The sequence below is a fragment of the Cavia porcellus genome, unplaced genomic scaffold, assembly GCF_034190915.1.
Source record: "Cavia porcellus strain 051 isolate PalLab524CR breed Dunkin Hartley unplaced genomic scaffold, mCavPor4.1 scaffold_31, whole genome shotgun sequence".
In the NCBI taxonomy this organism is placed as follows: domain Eukaryota; kingdom Metazoa; phylum Chordata; class Mammalia; order Rodentia; family Caviidae; genus Cavia; species Cavia porcellus.
In genome coordinates, this window is record NW_026947514.1 from 32,746,416 (window position 1) to 32,762,964 (window position 16,549).

Genomic DNA, 16,549 nt, shown 5'->3' on the forward strand with positions numbered 1-16,549 from the left:
GAAATCAACCAATAACAAATGCTGGCAGAGCCATGGGGAAAAAGGAACCCTTCTCCACTATTGATCAGAATGTAGACTGGTGCAACCACTGTGGAAATCAGAGTGGAGATTCCTCAAAAAATAGGAGTAGAGGTTCTATTCCCCATCTGGATATCTTCCCAAAAGAATTAAAACATCATACCACCGTGATATATGTGCACCCATGTTTATAACAGCAAAATTTGTAATAGCCAGATCTTGGAAACAGCCTGAATGCCCATTGAGGAATCAATAAAGTTGCATTTTTATATAATGGAGTCCTACTGAGCCACAAAGAAGGATAACTGGACACTTATGGGTAAATGGATGCAACCTGAACCATACTCATGTAAATATCGGATTGTCTCATACTGTCTCAGTATGAAAGCTGAAAGAAAAACAGGTATATACATATATACAGGTATATGTATATGTATATGTATATGTATATGTATATGTATATGTATATGTATATAAAAAGTAGTTAAGATAGTTATACTACTGATTTCTCTGAGTTCACTGAAGAGAAAGATTTGTGCACCAAGTGTTTGGCTAATTGGATGCAGATGTCTTGTGCTCTGGGTGAACGACTTGGGAATAACAATGGCAATGTATGTACCAATCTTACCCTGATTGATATGTTTTGAAATTTTGTTGTAGTTTTTTTTTCTTCGTTGTTGTCTTCTTTTTTTCTTTTTCTCCTTGAAATAAAATGGATTTGGGCGGGGGGGGGGCGCTTACTGTGAAGTCTGCGCCTCAGTATTAAGTGTGTAGTAAATAAGCACCAGCTGTTGTCATCGTGGTGCCCTCCTCTAAGTGGGCTGGGCTTGGGGGGAACCGGGAGCCCACACATCCTTCTGCTTCTCACAGTGCTGAGCGGCAGGAGGAGGGCGTGGCTGGGCGCAGCTTCCCTGCCTGAAGAAATCGATTCCTCCTCCAGTGATGGGAGTCACTGGACTCGGGCACAGCGCTGGCCACACGCTCTAAACTGGGCCTATGTGTGTGGGTGAGGAGGCACCCGGAGAGCGATGGGCCATGTTCCTGAAACACATTATTCTCAGATCTTGCTGGACCCCCTCGAAGCTCCTTACTCTAGCATCAGGACTTCTGACTGAGAATTTCCTACTCCTCTAGGTTGCTGTATGCTTTGTAGGTGGGTCCCATTACCCTTTCTAGAGTGTAGACTCTAGGACCTTTGTCTTCCTCCTATCTGGGGAGAGTGGCCACCATCTCCACACTTGAGGGTGCCTCTTTGTTATGAGACGAGGGGAACCACACCTGTGTGGGCTCTGCCCAGGCCCAGCAGAGGGAATCAGGGCAAACCTACATGGAGCTGCCTCCTGCTTTGTCTCCCACAGGAGGGCGAGTCTTGCCTAGCCTGTGGCCATCGGATGGGTAGAGCCTGGCTTTGGACTGCAGTGCTGGGGTGGAGGGAGCTAACTATCTTCCTGTAAGCCCGAAGGCAGTGTGTCTTGCAAGGCTCTTGCCAGGATTAACTGAGGTGATGGACGTAAACCAGCCAAGCTGGCGGCCCGCACTTAGTGGGCTTCCTAGAGCCGGACAGTTGTTGGTACCGTGTGGCTAAACCGAAGAGTGCTGATAGTTAGCAAACCTTTCTTCTCCTTGTCTGTGCAGTCTGAGATGCTGCAGGCGTCTGTGCCCTTCTCTGGCCTGGAGTTGCCCCAGCTTGCCTGATTACAGGATTCACCCAGAGTGTGGGGAAGAGTACCGACTCGTGGGCCACACCCAGGGCTCCTGAACTGGGATGGCGGCTGCCTGCTGGAACTGAGGTTTTTAGCCTTTGTTAGAAGTGGCCTATTTTGGGGATGGCACCCCTCAAGTGGCTGTCATTTGATCCTCCATGAGGCCTAGTGAGGGAGGCAGGTGTGGAAGCTGGAAGGCCCTGGCTTGAGATCCCTAACGCCCTGGTGATGGAACCAGAATTAGAACCCGGGTCTCCTGGTGCCATGTGTTCATTGTTCCCGCAGACATTCCACTAAGTGAGGGCCAACTTTCTAGAATGTTCAGTGGTAACAAATAGCTGGCTGTGGCACCTGTGCCGCAGGTTTGCCACCACCGCCTAGAGCATGGAAGATGTGGGGGATGGAGAAAAGTGGGGTAACAGGAAGGTGAGTAAGGCAGGCTGCAGTCTCAGCATTAGGGCTTGCAGAGAGCAGCCTGAGGGGCAGGTGGTGAGGTGGGATGCTGCCCCAGGTGAGCCATCTGGAAACTGAGTTCTGGGTGAGCATGGTGGGCCAGGGTCTTCTTCCAGGAGCCGCTGGGAATCAGCAGCTGTTACAGTGAAACTGGGTTAGACAGAGGCTCGATTTTGAGTGGCATGGGCCAGGTGGCCAGAACCAGAGCACCTGCCCAGGGACGTTGAAGTCCTGTGGGACGGCAGTGGCCCTTTCCCCCTGCTTCATTTCACTTAGTTGGTGTGTGTGTGGGGTGTCTTCAGAGGCCTAGTCAGAGGTCTCCTCTGTTCAGGTGGGTAACGGGCTGTGGCCAGGCACAGGACCCACTGCCCTGCTCACTGCCTCATCCCCAGGATGTTCCAGGGTGTCATGGAGGGTCTTAGGGCCTCTAGCTTACCTGAAAGAGACTCTGGAGACCAATGTTACCCTCTCTTCCCCAACCTGAGGGCAATTTGAGTCAGCCCTGAGGAGATGGGCTTGTAGGCAGCGAGGGTGCAGGGGCCTAGCTGGGACATGGCAGCAGTGCGGCTGGGTGCACGGTGGTCTGTTCCTAGTGCTGGACGGTCAAGAGAGAGGAGTGGGGCGGCTGGGCTCAGGTGCCTGCCCCGAGACCCTGAGTGACGTCGTGCACTTCCCTGCACCTTAGTTCTCTCACCTGCAAAATGAAATTATTGAGGGTCCCTCTCAGGATGGCTGAGAGGATTGAGTTGGTGCTGGCAGAGTGGCTGGGAACAGTGTCCTGCTGGAGTCCTGCTCCTGCCTTCCGACCAGGTCATCGGGCTGCTGCGGAGTCCAGGCAGGAAGCAGAATGTGTTGTGGGTGGCTGTGTGTCGGTCCATGGAAGCTTCCCAGTTTGCCCCTGTTGGCTCAGGTGTGAAATCAAGGCTAACTTCTCCGAAAGTGCCCACCCACCTCTGTCTCCATTGCCCCCGAGGTCTGGGCTACCTCTGTGGCGCCATCTCACCTTTGCTGCCTTTCCTGTCCACCCTGCTCTCTTGCTGTAGTGTCTTTCTGAGATGCAGGTGTCATTGTGTGTTACCCCCACCTGGTTCCCGCGCCCACCTTGTCACCCCTCATTCATTCAGTTCAGCTCAAATCAGACAAAAAAACCTCTTTAGCAGCTTCCATTGTTCTCAGGGGACCTAATCATAACATCCTGCAGGTGCCAGCTGACTCGGGTGCCAGCCCCCTTCTCCTCTTCTGTCACGCCAGCTCCAGGAGCCGTTTCTGTGTCTTGAGCAGGCCTCTGCCCCTCCCCGGGGCCTTTGCCATTGTGTGTCCCCTGGGCGTCATCATGTTCCTGGCCCCCTCCTGTCCCACACACATGCACAGGGTCACTGTGCGGTTAGGTTGACATCCCATGTCTTGATGGGCTTACTAAAAGCTTTTATTTTCAGGTGCCTCCATGTAGATGATAGATTGTGTGACCCCTTTACATTTACAAACTTTTCATCTAACTGGCACTCTTCAGCCATCGGAATTCACTGACCTCAGGGCAGGGCTCAGGACCCCCACCGCCCCCAAAAAAACCAGACCAGGGCCTGTGGAGCCTCCTGTCTTCCAGGACCCTTGAGCTTTGGTGATTCGTCATCATCCCATCACACTGTAGCTCCAGACTTAGGAGGTCTGAGCCTTTATCTACCCCTGATGCAGGGCCGTTGCTCGGTCAGAATACACCAGATATGGATGAATGTGCCCTGGCTCCTCCTGGGCGAGGCAGGGAGACCTGCAGTGGCCTGCTGTGGGGGAGCTGCTGACAGGGGCCAATCCAAGCCCAAACAAGCTGCCTGTGCACACCCTGCCATCCACACCACCAGCTTGGCTGCCCCTTCAATTATTCATTGTCTTTCTCAATGAGCTTTGTGTTCAGAAGCCAAGAGAGACAACCCAAACTCTTTCTGCCTCCCAGAGAAGCATGGCCCATCCTGCATCCCCAGAGAGGGAAAGGGAACTCAGCCTTCTCTCCTGGCTGGATGTGGATGTTGGAGCTGATTTATAGCTCAGTGCCCTGGGCTGCCTTTAGCTGGTCTCTGTTGCTTTAGACTGGTGTGGGGATGGGTGCAGGTTGGTGGGCAGAGCTGGATGGCCAGGGCTGAGTCTTTGTTATTACCCAGCTGACCTGGAAGAGCATCTGCCCATCGAGAGTGAAAGGGCCAAGGCTTTGATGTCCTACAGACCCCAATTCAAATCTCAGTTCTGCCTCTTGGTAGCTGAGCAACTGTGGAAGGTTGGCTGTCACCTGTGACCCTCAGTTTCCTTCTGTTGAACAGATTACCTGAGGTGTCCTACACCCCATCAAGTGGTGAGTGACTGTGACACAGTGAGTGGTTATAATACCAGGATCTTTGAGCAGCTGCAGGGTCTTAGTCCTCCTTCTCCCTCTCCCGGGGCTCCCCGGATCTGCCTTGGCTTCAACAGTCCCATCCTTACACTGAGGTCAAATACTGAACTTTCTAACAAGGTTTGGGGAGGCTGCAACACTAGGAGCCTTCCCTGGGTTGTTCCAGCTGCACGGGACCTCCTGTGTGGATGAGCAGCTGTGAATCCCTGATTTCTGTGTGGCCCGGCCTTCCCGGCGGAGGGGCTGCCAGCTCTACCCCCAGCAACATAGGTAGATGTTTCGGCAGACAACGTTCCTCTTCCTCAGCCTGTCCATTGCCCTAGGCTGGCCACGCCGAGGTGTGGGCTGGGTACTTCCCCAGCAGGCCTGTTATCCTGGGCTTGGTTCCTCCAGCCACTGAGGGGTCTTATGGATGGGGAGGGAAGGCAGTGATGGCAGTAGGCCATGTTGGCCAGGGGATGGGTGGAATTTTCTGTGGCTCTCAGGATCCCTGTTCCTCCTTAAATGCAGGGGTTTGACAATCCATCCTTCCTTCCTTCTTCCCCATAGTAGGAATTGAACCCAGGATCTTGCATGCAGTGGGCACGTTCTCTATCACTGAGCTATAGTGTTAGTCCTCTATGCTTTATTGGGGTACTGGGGGTTGGAGCCAGGGGTGCTGTAACATTGGGCTGCCCCCTTTTTTTGAGATGAGGTCTTACTAAGATGCCCAGGTTGCCCTTGAACTTGTGGTCTTCTTGTTCCCACCTCCCCAGTACCTCAGATTACAAACTAAAGTTGCTGGCCCTGTTTCTCTGATTGGGTCAGGGAGCCGGAACTGTGGAGCCTGCTGCTCACCTGCAGGAACTCACTGAGCACCTAGGTGTCTCTGTGGTTCCTCCATGGTGCCAGGAGCTATCTCTCTGAGGCAATTCTCTGAGCCCTGGAGTAGTTCCCTGAGCACCCTTTTTCCCTTTCACATACATTAATCATGAGGTCTAGACTCTGTCAGCTACTTAAGACATGCTAGGCTTTTCACATAGATTAGCTCTGAAAGCCCTTCATAACCCAGAAAGGTATTGTCCCATTTTACAGATGAGGAAATTGAGGAAACTGCTTTATTCCAAGTAGTATCTCAGTTTTATTTTTATTTATTTTTTGTGTGTTTGTTGAAAGTGGTTTGACCCCGAGGTCAGCAAAGCACATTCAGCAAAAATAACCCTGGAGGAGAATAAAAGCTAACTATGTTTAATTTAATTTTAGCTCTCACTATAAGTCAAGCATGATGCTTTTTAGTTTTTTCTACAATCCCAGGAGAGCTGGATATGATCATTCCTATTTCACAGATGAGACCACTGAGGCTTCAGTGGCCTACTTCAGAATACAGAGGAGTCATGTTAGGGCTGCCAGCTTGCAAGTTCTCCATGTAGAATGGTTACCAGCCTGGGTGGAATCCTCATCATCTGGGGAAATTTCTCATAGAATTGGGTGTCCTGTAGCTCTTAGTGTCTGTGCCAGAAAAACTAAATGACCTCACTTCTAGGTGGCTTTTCCTTCTTTGGGAAAGGAATGTGCAGGCCACTGGTGGGAGCTGAGGTCTGTGTGCTGTCACATCTGCGAGGGCGGGAGTCAGACTCCTGGGTGGGGAGAGGAGAGGGGAGCAGGCTGTTCCCACACTGACCTCCTGAGTGGGTGCTGTTGTGCAGTAGCCCATTTGTCCCTCTCTGGAAGGGTGAGGTCCAGGACCTGCCTTTGACTGTGTCTTGCTTATTAAATAAAGGCTCAGTTTTAGCTTGTTTTACTGATGTGGGAACCAAGGCCCAGTGAGGCCAAGCAACACATCTGGGGTTATACAGGCCATCGTGACAGAGCTAACAGTGCTGGACAGATGCGGAGGTCTCCAGGAGGAGACGCTGTGGGTAACAGCAGACCAGGGTGAGAAGGCAGTTGACTCTTTGGTAGGAGACTAAGCAGGCAGACTTAGTTTCTTCACTGGAATCGTATGTCCATCTGACTTTCAGAATGGCTCTTGACTTAGTTACTTTCTCAATCCTGGAACAAAATACCTGACACAAACAATGAAAAGTTTATTTTGGCTCACAGTTAATAGAGGTTTCATTCCATGGTCAGCTGGCTCCAAGGCAGGGTGGCTTGGCAGGGGCGAGACAGCTTATGGCATGGCAGCAGACAGGGATCAAGGGAGGAGAGGGATGTTCTCCGTAGACCCTTGCAGGCCACACCCACTGCCCTCCCTGCAACCAGGCTTTACCTCCCATGTTATACCTATAAACACACTAGTGAACTAATTCAGTGATGGATATCGTACATCCATGACCCAGTCTATGAGTGCTTGAGTCTTGGGGAGGGGATGTCTAGCTATAAACCATAACAGCTCTGAATTCTCCCAAGGGCCCTCAGAGCTCCTGGGCAGGGAGGTCAGGCCTGGGCTGCATGGTGGCCTGGGAACCTTCTCCAAGCAAGGTGGGCTTTTTGGACCAAACAGCTCCCCAGATTGAGCCCCTGGGCCCCTTGTTCCTTGGTTCTTGTGGCCGGCCGTTGGGCATCTGGCACTGTGGATCCTGAAATGGTCTGCACATGGGCGTGAACCAGGAAGTGCTGTGTCTCCTCCCCAGCCTGTTCCCACTGTCCTCCTCAGGCCAGAGGCTGCTCTGAGTTTCCTCTTCAGTGGGGAAAAAATAACATGATCTTTCTTGCCAGTATATGGAACCCTGGGAATGATTAACTTTGATTAAATAGAAAGGGGATGGGAAGCAACAGCAGTTTGTTGGGCTCCTGCAATGACAAGGGTGTCTTGATGGCTGTTTTGCATTTACTGCCCTGATCGCAACAAGGACCCTGCAGAGTAGTGATACTGTTTATTCCCATTTGTCAGATGAGGTGCTTGAGGCTTAGGTAGGCAAGAGCCAACAGCTGGGTTAACATTTTAAAGTGTCTGCTATGGATGAAGCACTGGACTAAGTCTTTAAGTCTCTAGAGGGGCCTAATTTGATCTCTCCCATTTGGTGCCATTGTAGGTTGTCACTCCATTTTAGAGATGGGAACACTGAGGCTGAGGTTCAAATTCTGTCCAGGAAGGCATTGTTAATGAGCCATGTAGTATGAGGCCGAAGCCCAGGTCTGTTGGATTCCAAGCCCTGCTGCTTTGGGTGCCCGTGGCTGCCTGTACTCTTGAGTTTCCAAGACCCTGGCACTCACATTTGGAGAACAGAGGAGACTGCCAGGTGGTTGTCAGCTTCTTCACAGCTGCTCCCAGGTGGGTGGGAAATAAACAGATCTGGGTGGAGATGTTCTGAAGAACTCTTTTCATGTGTGCAGTGAGCCAGCTGACTGCTTGCTTTGAAAGGCTGGCACTTGGCCCTTGCTAAGTTCATCAGATACTCTTATTTGTGTTACCAGAGCACCAGGCATCTGTGATCACTTCTGGGCAGGTCTTTGCTTAGACAAATCACTCAGGACCCACGCCCTGGCCAGACTGGCTGCCCATGTGTGGGGCTCCCAGGCACTGCAGGGCAGCCCGAGGGGGAGCGTACGCTCCCTGGCTGATTCGAGGTCGCCTTCCTGATGTCTGCCAGTGAAAGCGCTGACTGTGAGTGGCTGGCTCAGTCCTCCCAGGGGACTGTGGCCTGATGGTCACACACCACACCAGGGCTGTGGCTTTCAGTTGCAGCCACTAGCGTGGTCTCCTTGGGCAGCAGGTGGAGCTCAGAGGGTGGAGGTGGGTAGGGGCTGGTGAGTTGAGCTGATTTGACAGAACCTGGGCCCCAGCACTGGTTGCTCTCCAGGGAAAGACCGACCCCTGGAGGGAAAGGAAGCTTGTGTAAGAAGCCCTGTGCTGCTTCCCAGAGACTGAAACTAGCCAGAAGGCTCTGCCTAAGACCAGCACCCTGCTGCTGTCTCTCCCCATAGTTAACTGTTGCTGGCTTGGCTGCTGGCGGTGTTGTGTTCCTGAACAAATATTTATCATATTCTTAGTTATGTTCCTGATTATGAGTTTCTTTACAATAGTTTACACTGATAAAGCATTTCACAGTTCTCTGAGCCTTCTATAATCATATCTGTTATTTGATTCTTTCACTCATGCTTTTTTAATTTCGTACCAGAACTCAAACTCAGGACTTTGCCCTGCCAGGCAGGCACTGCGCCATTGAGCTGTATCTCTAGCCCTCACTCATTCTTTTAAATATATATGTATGTATCTGGGAGATACATACATATATATTCATCTTTTCTTGTTCATTTTGGAGCTATCTCTGCCCCCATAATACATGAGCACTGACACCCCTTCTGTCCTGTCCCAGAGTTCTTATATAACTGTTAACTACACACACTTCGGGCCAGACTTTCTTTACGTTTGTACACTGTAGTTATTTTTGTTTTAAACAAGTAATGACAGCATGACATAAAAGTATTCTGTGTAAAGCAAATGTTTCTCTCCTCTCTCTGGAGATTCTTGACCACCCTCCCTGGAGGCAGCCACTGACTTCCCAGGTCCTTGTGTGTCCTTTGGGATCACTGTAGCATCAAGCTTTTCGGGACTGCCCAGTGAACTAGTAACAAGTGTCTGCTGGCCTGGGAGGGTCAGGAGCTGGCAGTCTTGATACTGACTCTGATCATGTTTTGCATCCATTGAAATGAAGCTGTCTTGTGGAATTAATGAAAGTCCTTTGACAGGGTGTACTCCCCCTATCCATCAGTAAACCCTACACAGGCACCAGAGATTCTCCTGGTTGCTTGATTATGTCTTTTAGGCACTTTATGATGGGAAAAGTTTCAGGGCTCCAGCTGCAAAGTCCAGTTTGGGGTTACAGAGCTGGAAGGGGTTAACTTATCTAAGGTCACTGTGCTTGTCCGAGGCAGGGCAGTGCCCAGATTTCCTGAACCATGTCCCTTGAACAATAGCTCCCCTGGAGTGAACCAGGAGGAGTCCTTGCTTCCAGGGGAGGGAAGGATGTGTCCAGGAGAGGCGTGGTCAGCCTGTAAGATCTCAGCTGCCCCATCAGCCCAGCGGTGTCATTTGCTGCAGGTGGATTATCTTGTTTACACTGCGCCTTTGTCAGGGGGGCCCCTCTGGTGAGGTCAGGCGGGAGCTGATGGCCTGGATTGCTCATGAAGACAGTGAACATCGAAAGGGGAGCACCCAGCAGTGGGAAGGGACAGGAAGGAAGTCGGGACAGGCGACTGTTGTAGGCAACTGGACAAGGAGAACCGGCACTTGATCCTGGCAGCTCAGTTACTGGAGCACAAGTGCTCTCTGCTTTTGGGTGTGTTTGGTGTCAAATTGTTTCATCGTGTTTGTGTGATTGCTCATAGTTTTAAACCTGTAGTGTAGACAGCTTTGTGTCCTGATTTTTTTGGGGGTAAATTATATATAAACATTTTTCCATAATATGTTCAGAATGCATCATTTTGGCCATGTATTGTTCTTTTAAGTGAATGAATCATAATTAACTAATACCTTATTAATATAATTTGGAGCCATTTCTAATTTTTCCTGTTAAATATGGCTGGCGAGAATGTTTTCATGTTGATGTTCTTTATTTAGGGTTATTTACCCAGGATAGAATCCCATAACTAGGGGAAGGGCTTATGGCCATTTTGGTTCACTTTGGGAAGTTGCTTTCCTTTAAATCAGCCTTCGTGCAGAGACATATTAAGATCTGTCATTACAGTGGGAACTAGCAGAAACTTATTTTGCAAATATATGACACATACTTTCAAATTTACAAGTACTCATTATTCATTAATAAGCAAATACACGCTGTTTTAATTTACAAGGCTAGGCAATGTATATGTGGCACATCTAATTATAGTCACTTGTGTAATGTATTGGTTGCTGAGGAAGAGCAGAAAAAGAGTCCATACTACTCCTCACAGGAAGTCCTCTCCACTCACAGGAAGTCCTCTCCACTCACAAGAAGTCCTCTGTACTCACAGGAAGTCCTCTCCACTCACAGGAAGTCCTCTCCACTCACAGGAAGTCCTCTCTATTCACAGGAAGTGCTCTGTACTCACAGGAAGTCTTCTCTACTCACAGGAAGTCCTCTCCACTCACAGGAAGTCTTCTCTACTCCACTCCTGCTCTTCCCAGGAAGGTCCTCTCCACTCTTGCTAACACATTCCCAGATGGCTAATGTCACCAATGGTCATTTAAGAGTATTAACTATGTCTTTGATGCTTTTTTGAGCTCTCATGCATTATTGTACATGTTACTTCTTTTGTTAGAAGAGTTGGAAAGATTGATGTTTTCCCACTGTGGAATTGGAGATTCACTGGGTCACAACTCAAGAGTTTTGTTTGCTGGCACCTTTCGTGGGGGAGGGATTTGTGGTGTGTTTGATGTAAATGTAGCAGCATTTACACATGAAGGATTTCACATTGAAGTCCAGATGCTGGCTTCTCTTAATTAGAGGTATGGCGGGAAGGGTCCACTTTCATGGGTAGTGGTAGTGGTAAGGAGGGGCTGCTTCTGCCACCTTCCTATGCTCACATACACACTTGTACATTTATTTCTCTCTAGCCATGTTGTCCTGTGGGTACAGGCTGACTTTGACAGAGCCACTGTTGCAAGAAAAAATTTACAAGAATTTGTAGAGTTGAGGATGGTTTAATCCTGCTTGTGTTTCCGTTGGTCCCTTTTTGCTCATTTTTAAAACTTCTTTGTGCCATGGTTTCCTCACTTTTTTTTTTTTTTTTTTGGTATCGGGGATCGAACTCATGATCTTGTGCTTGCCAGGTAGGTGTTTATGCCACTGAGCTAAATCCCTGGCTGTTCCCTCATTTGTAAAGTGGTATGATCAGTAGTATTTTCTTCATGGTGTCATTGTGAGGATTAAGGTAAAGCACTTCAGAAGAGGATCTAGCCCATAGTAAGTGCTCAATAAACCTAGTGCCTGTTTTGATTGTTATGATCTATGGCCAGGTTCTCAGCGCATATACATATATATATATATATATATATATATATATATATATATATACATACATATATGTATCAGCAAAGAATCAGTATGGGGGATTGTTGAACTCATGACCGCATACCTGCAAGACAGGTGCTTATGCTGCTGGGCTAAATCCCCAGCCTCAAACACTTTGAAATGAGGTGGATTGTCTTTTTTTGGTGGTACTAGGGATTGAATTCACAACCTCGCACTTGCCAGGCAGGTATTTACACCCCTGAGCCAAATCCCATATGCCAGGTTCTCAGAGGGGGGTGATTTTTAGATGTCATAGCTGGGAGTGTGGGGTGTTCCTGGCATCTGGTGGGTAGGGGTCAGGGATGCTGCTAAACATCCTGTCATACATAAGACAGCCCCTCTCCCCACAAGGGATTTCCTGACCCAAATTTTCAAAAGTACTGAGGTCCATTTAACTGGCTTAGGCAACGAAGTGTGTTGATATGTAAATACTGAGCAGTCACTGTAGTCCAGCCCCCTCTTAAACCGTGGTTCTAAGTGGACCATCACTGGTCCTCCAGCTGGTCCGTGGGTAGATACCATTATTAGGTCTACTCTACAGCTGGGTGCCTTGAGACACAGCCGAACCAATCACTGCCCAGGTGTGTACATCTGAGATTTGTGTGGTCTTGACAGTACTTGCAGTCCCAAGGCTGCTTGTTCTGTGATGTGATCCTGTGCAAACCATCACCTTCCTGTGCTTTGGGTCTGTGTTACTCTCTCCTGCGAAGGTCAAGGCTGTGATCAACATGAACCTTAAAGATCCAGCTCCTGATGTGTGTGTGTGTGTGTGTGTGTGATCCTGTGTGCTCCAGATCCTAGCTGAGTGGGATTATTGACATATCCTTTGAGGCTCTAAAATCTAGACTGTAGTGGTGGTGGTGAGGACCATTTCCCCTATGCTTACTCTATTCCAGGCATAATATTACTGTTATTAGTACTGTCATTAGTATAAATTTCATAGCATGATTGTGCTAGTATTGTCTTATTTAAGCTCCATCTCAGACATGCCTGGTAGATGCTATGGTCTCCCATTTTACAGATATGGAAATGGAGTCTCACAAGAGACCTGTGTGGCACATTCTAGTGTTTCCAAGCTGAGAGCAGGGAGGGCGTCTTCTCCAAAGCCATAGATGTTTTCTCAACACAAGTTAAAGGAAACATCTTGACGTGATGGTTTCCAATAGTGCAATGGAAAGATGTTAGAGGAATCCAAAGGCAAGACAGGGCCTGTGGAGAAGGGAGACAAAGGTATCTTTCTGCCTCCATGGCCAACCACGTGGGCTGGGGCCCACTCTGTGACTTTGAGCGGAAGTGCAGATAGGTATACTCCCTGCTCCTCCACCGTTTTCGAGTCTTTAGGTCTCAGTGGAAGCTCAATTTCAGCGAAAAGACCCCTCCCCTCCTGAAGCATTCTGGGCCCACGAAGGCCTCCTAGGCCATGCATGGTATGGCTGAGCAGGGGCTGGGTAAAGTACGGAGACCACATGGGCCTTTGTCCCCAGTGCTGTTGCCAGCGTCTTGCAGTATTCCTGAGCCCAGGAATCCTGGGAAGGACAGTCGACCCCTCTGTCTCCTTGTCAGCCCTGAGCCCACACATGGCCCTGGGAGGTGGCTGAAGGAAACTCAGGATGAGGGGCGGGCAGGTAAGGCAGGGCCTGGATGGGGTTGAGGCATTTTGTGGCCTTCGTTGGAGGGAGGTTGAATCATTCACCTTATGGGTAGCACTGCCACCACGCTAGGCACCCAGGAGTGCCACTATGAGGTCGTGGGTTCCGTCACTTATGGCAATATGGCATTTTTCTTTTTGCTGGACTCGGGGCACTGTTAAGGAGGGGTGTCTTCCTGTGTCCCAGATGGAGGCTGCCAGCCCTCTCCCCTCCTGATACTGCTTTGAGCAGTGGGGGAACCTCCTACAGCTTCTGGTGGTAACAGCTGCTGTGACACTCGTGCCATAGTTTTGCCACCACTGCCTTAGAGCCTCCTGGGACACGGGAGCCCTCCCAGCCCAGCCACAGGCATGTCTGGGGCCTCATCTTTGTCCTCTCTTACCATTTACTGAGCTCGACTGATTGGCAGGTACTGTGCAAATAATTTTTAGGTGACCATCCCAACATGTATGAAGTGCTGTGATGATTCTGTTTTTCTGTGGATCCCATCTTACTGTCAAAGGAAGTGGTTTGGGGAAGTTGACCCAAGGTCACACAGCCAGTAAATAGTGACCTGAGAAGTGAGCGCAGGTCTGGTGACACCGTCCACTATTTCTTCCTTATGTCAAAACTTCGTAGTTCTTCTGCTTGGTGGGGGAAACGTCAGTATCTGGGAAGTGCTCAGGAACCCGGACCCCAAGACTGGGGGGCCTTGGGAAAGCTTAGTTCCCAGGCTAAGCACCAGGGCTTTCTCCAGAGCCCTGAACAAACACAGGTGTGTTTTTGTCTCTTGCGGCAGCCCCAGGAAATGGGGCTGGGTGCTTTCAACAGCCCCTTTCCTCTTTCAAAAGCAGTGCTTTTTGTTTTTTTTATACAAAAACTACTTCTTCCTCCTTTCTCTCACTCCCATCCCCCTCTTCAAGACCTGGTTAGTAAACAGGAGTTTCACAGTTCCTGCCATGGGGCTCAGAGCAGTTTGCACCAGGATCCTGCTCACTCTGGACCTGACACTGTGCCTTTGAGTTACTGGGCTGACCAGTTCCCTTCTCTGGGGCAGTAGGAATCCTTTGACTGAGGTGCTAGGAAGTAAAAGAGAGTGAGCAGTGGTAAAAGCCCCCCTTGTCCTCCACCCTGCCACCCAGTGTGGTGGTACTGTAGGCAGCTAAGTTAGGTAGAAATTAATAAGCAGTCAGACAGGATAGGCCCTCGAGAAAATCAGTGCAAAACGTAATCAAAACTGTGGCTAGAGGCACATCCAAAGAAGGCAAGGCCCTGAGATTAAAGTCACAAAGGCCAGGCTTACATACTCCCTGAGGGATGAATGTAAACTTGAATTTATACTGTACAGTAATTGGTAGTACACAGCCCATTAAGTCCAGATGTGCGTCAGACACCTGGGTGGGTGACCAGAACACCTGGACCCGTGCCTTTCCAACACGTTCCTGTTTTAAAAGTCATAGATAAAGGTTAATGATGTCAGCCTTTTACCCTTGGCTACATGCCCCACTTCCCTGTTGCATCGGTATTAGCTAAGCAGCTATACTTATAACCTATACGTCAATTATAGCTTGACCCACAGTGTATGCACATTATAAATTTTGCTATATAAATTACCCTTGACAAAAGGCCGCATTGCCAGCCCACTTCGGGGATCCCTCTTGTCTCTCAGGATCTGTCTCAACCTTTCCTACTCTTAATTTCCTTTGTCATTTAAAATCATTCTTTGATTTCAGGAGACAGCAAATTTGATACACCTGACTTCTAACAGGTTGTGAGTTACATTTTTCCTACTTCAGTGACACTGGAAAAAATTGACATGCAGACAGATGACTGATGGAAGACACTGTGCAAAGCCAAAGTAAATTGTGTTAAAATTGTGTTTAAAGATCTAGGCCAGGTGTGGTGGCACATGTCTGTAACTGAGGTGGCAGGATTCTACAAATTGGAAACCAGCCTGGGCTAGTTCAAGGCCAGCCTGAACTTCACAGTGAGACCCTTTCTTAAAAACAAATCAAAACAAAACAAAAAGGGATTTAAAAATTCTCTCACTATCTGTGCTGGCAGTTAGAACCCCAGAAATTTTGAGGCAGGTTTTTGCTGTGTTGCTCAGGCTGGCCTTGAACTTGTGATCCTTCTGCCTCAAGTTTCTGAGCAGCTGAGATTACAGGTGTGCACTGCCATGGCCGACTAAAAATTCCTTACTATTTTTTTACACCAACAAAAAAAAGTTATCAAAAAAATGAAAACACAAGCCAAGAGCCCTCTTTCCCCACTAGGTTTGCAGAGTTAGTGCTAGAGGAAGGGAACGCAGACCCACTTCCCTGCTGAAGCCCCTTTTTGCTGAGCTACTGTCTGTGTCTAGAGGGTCCCTAATAGCACCATTTATCCCACTACTCCCTGCCCTGCCCATGCAGCGTCACCCACAAGGTGCTGATGATCTGCTGGCCTCTCTAGCTGTGTACCAGTTTCTCACAGCTGTGTAACTTTTATACTCACTAGAATGTCTGTCCACTGTCCCAGCCTGACCGCCCTGGAACTTGGGTATGAAAGTGATCACTGAATCCCTGTCTCCAGAAGATGGGAGCCACTCCCCAGTCTAGGGGTGAGGGACTGACATATAGTGGTCCTGCAGAGGGCCATGGTAGGGTGCAGTGGGCTGTGTACCTGACCTTTGCAAGGCTCCTCGAGGAGGTGACAACTTCACCTTAGAAGATGAATGGAGTTAATCACTCAGATTCAAGGACAGTCCAGGCTGAGGGATCAGTCATGTCCCTTGTATACCCCCATTTTGTGTGCCGGTCTTCCCAACTCTTGGAGGTGGCACACACCCTATATAGTGTCATAGCAGAATGCAGGTATGTTTGCAGGAGAGAGGGTCCTGGATCACTGGGTAACTGCTGAGATAGTGTCAAAGCTGAGGCCCAGAGCTGGGGCTGTCATAATCCTCGCCCTCTGCCCCTCCTCTCCTGTGGGGGAGTGGTGCTCTGTCCTCCAGCTTCCTGCTTACAGGCTCTTTAACTTATATTTGCAAATCTAGACAATCAGCCCACTGTTCTTTGCCTTTACATCTCTGTCCACCCCGCTTCCCTCTCTTCCTTCTCAGTATTGGGGATTGAACTCTGGGCTTTTACACTGAGCTATGTCCCAGTCCTTTTAAAATTTTTTGGAAACAAGATTTCCCTAAATCACTAAATCACCAGGTTAGGCTCTAAATTGTGATCATTCAGACTCCGCCTCCCAGTGTCCTGAGATTACAGGCGTGTGTATACCCACACTTCTTACCCCAGGACTGGCAGAGCAGCTGGAAAGAGTGTGAATGGGCCCTGGGACTTCGGCTCCCATGGTAGCTCTGTTTGGTGCAGAAGAGTGCCGTTGCCTGAGAAGAGTTTGGCT

The 16,549-nt window shown here is 49.3% G+C and overlaps 1 protein-coding gene across 8 annotated transcripts in view; it reads left to right on the top strand.

Moving 5' to 3' along the window:
- The window catches only part of Actn1 (actinin alpha 1), a 93,058-nt gene that overhangs the window by 31,866 nt on the left and 44,643 nt on the right, over positions 1-16,549 (top strand). Inside the window, exon 1 of one of the 8 annotated variants that reach the window (XM_063241076.1) lies at positions 8,120-8,140. The exons of the other annotated variants lie outside the window; for them this stretch is intronic. The gene's annotated coding sequence lies outside the window, so the exon portion shown is untranslated. Of the gene's footprint in view, positions 1-8,119; positions 8,141-16,549 lie in introns of those variants that run through there. 8 annotated transcript variants of the gene reach the window in all.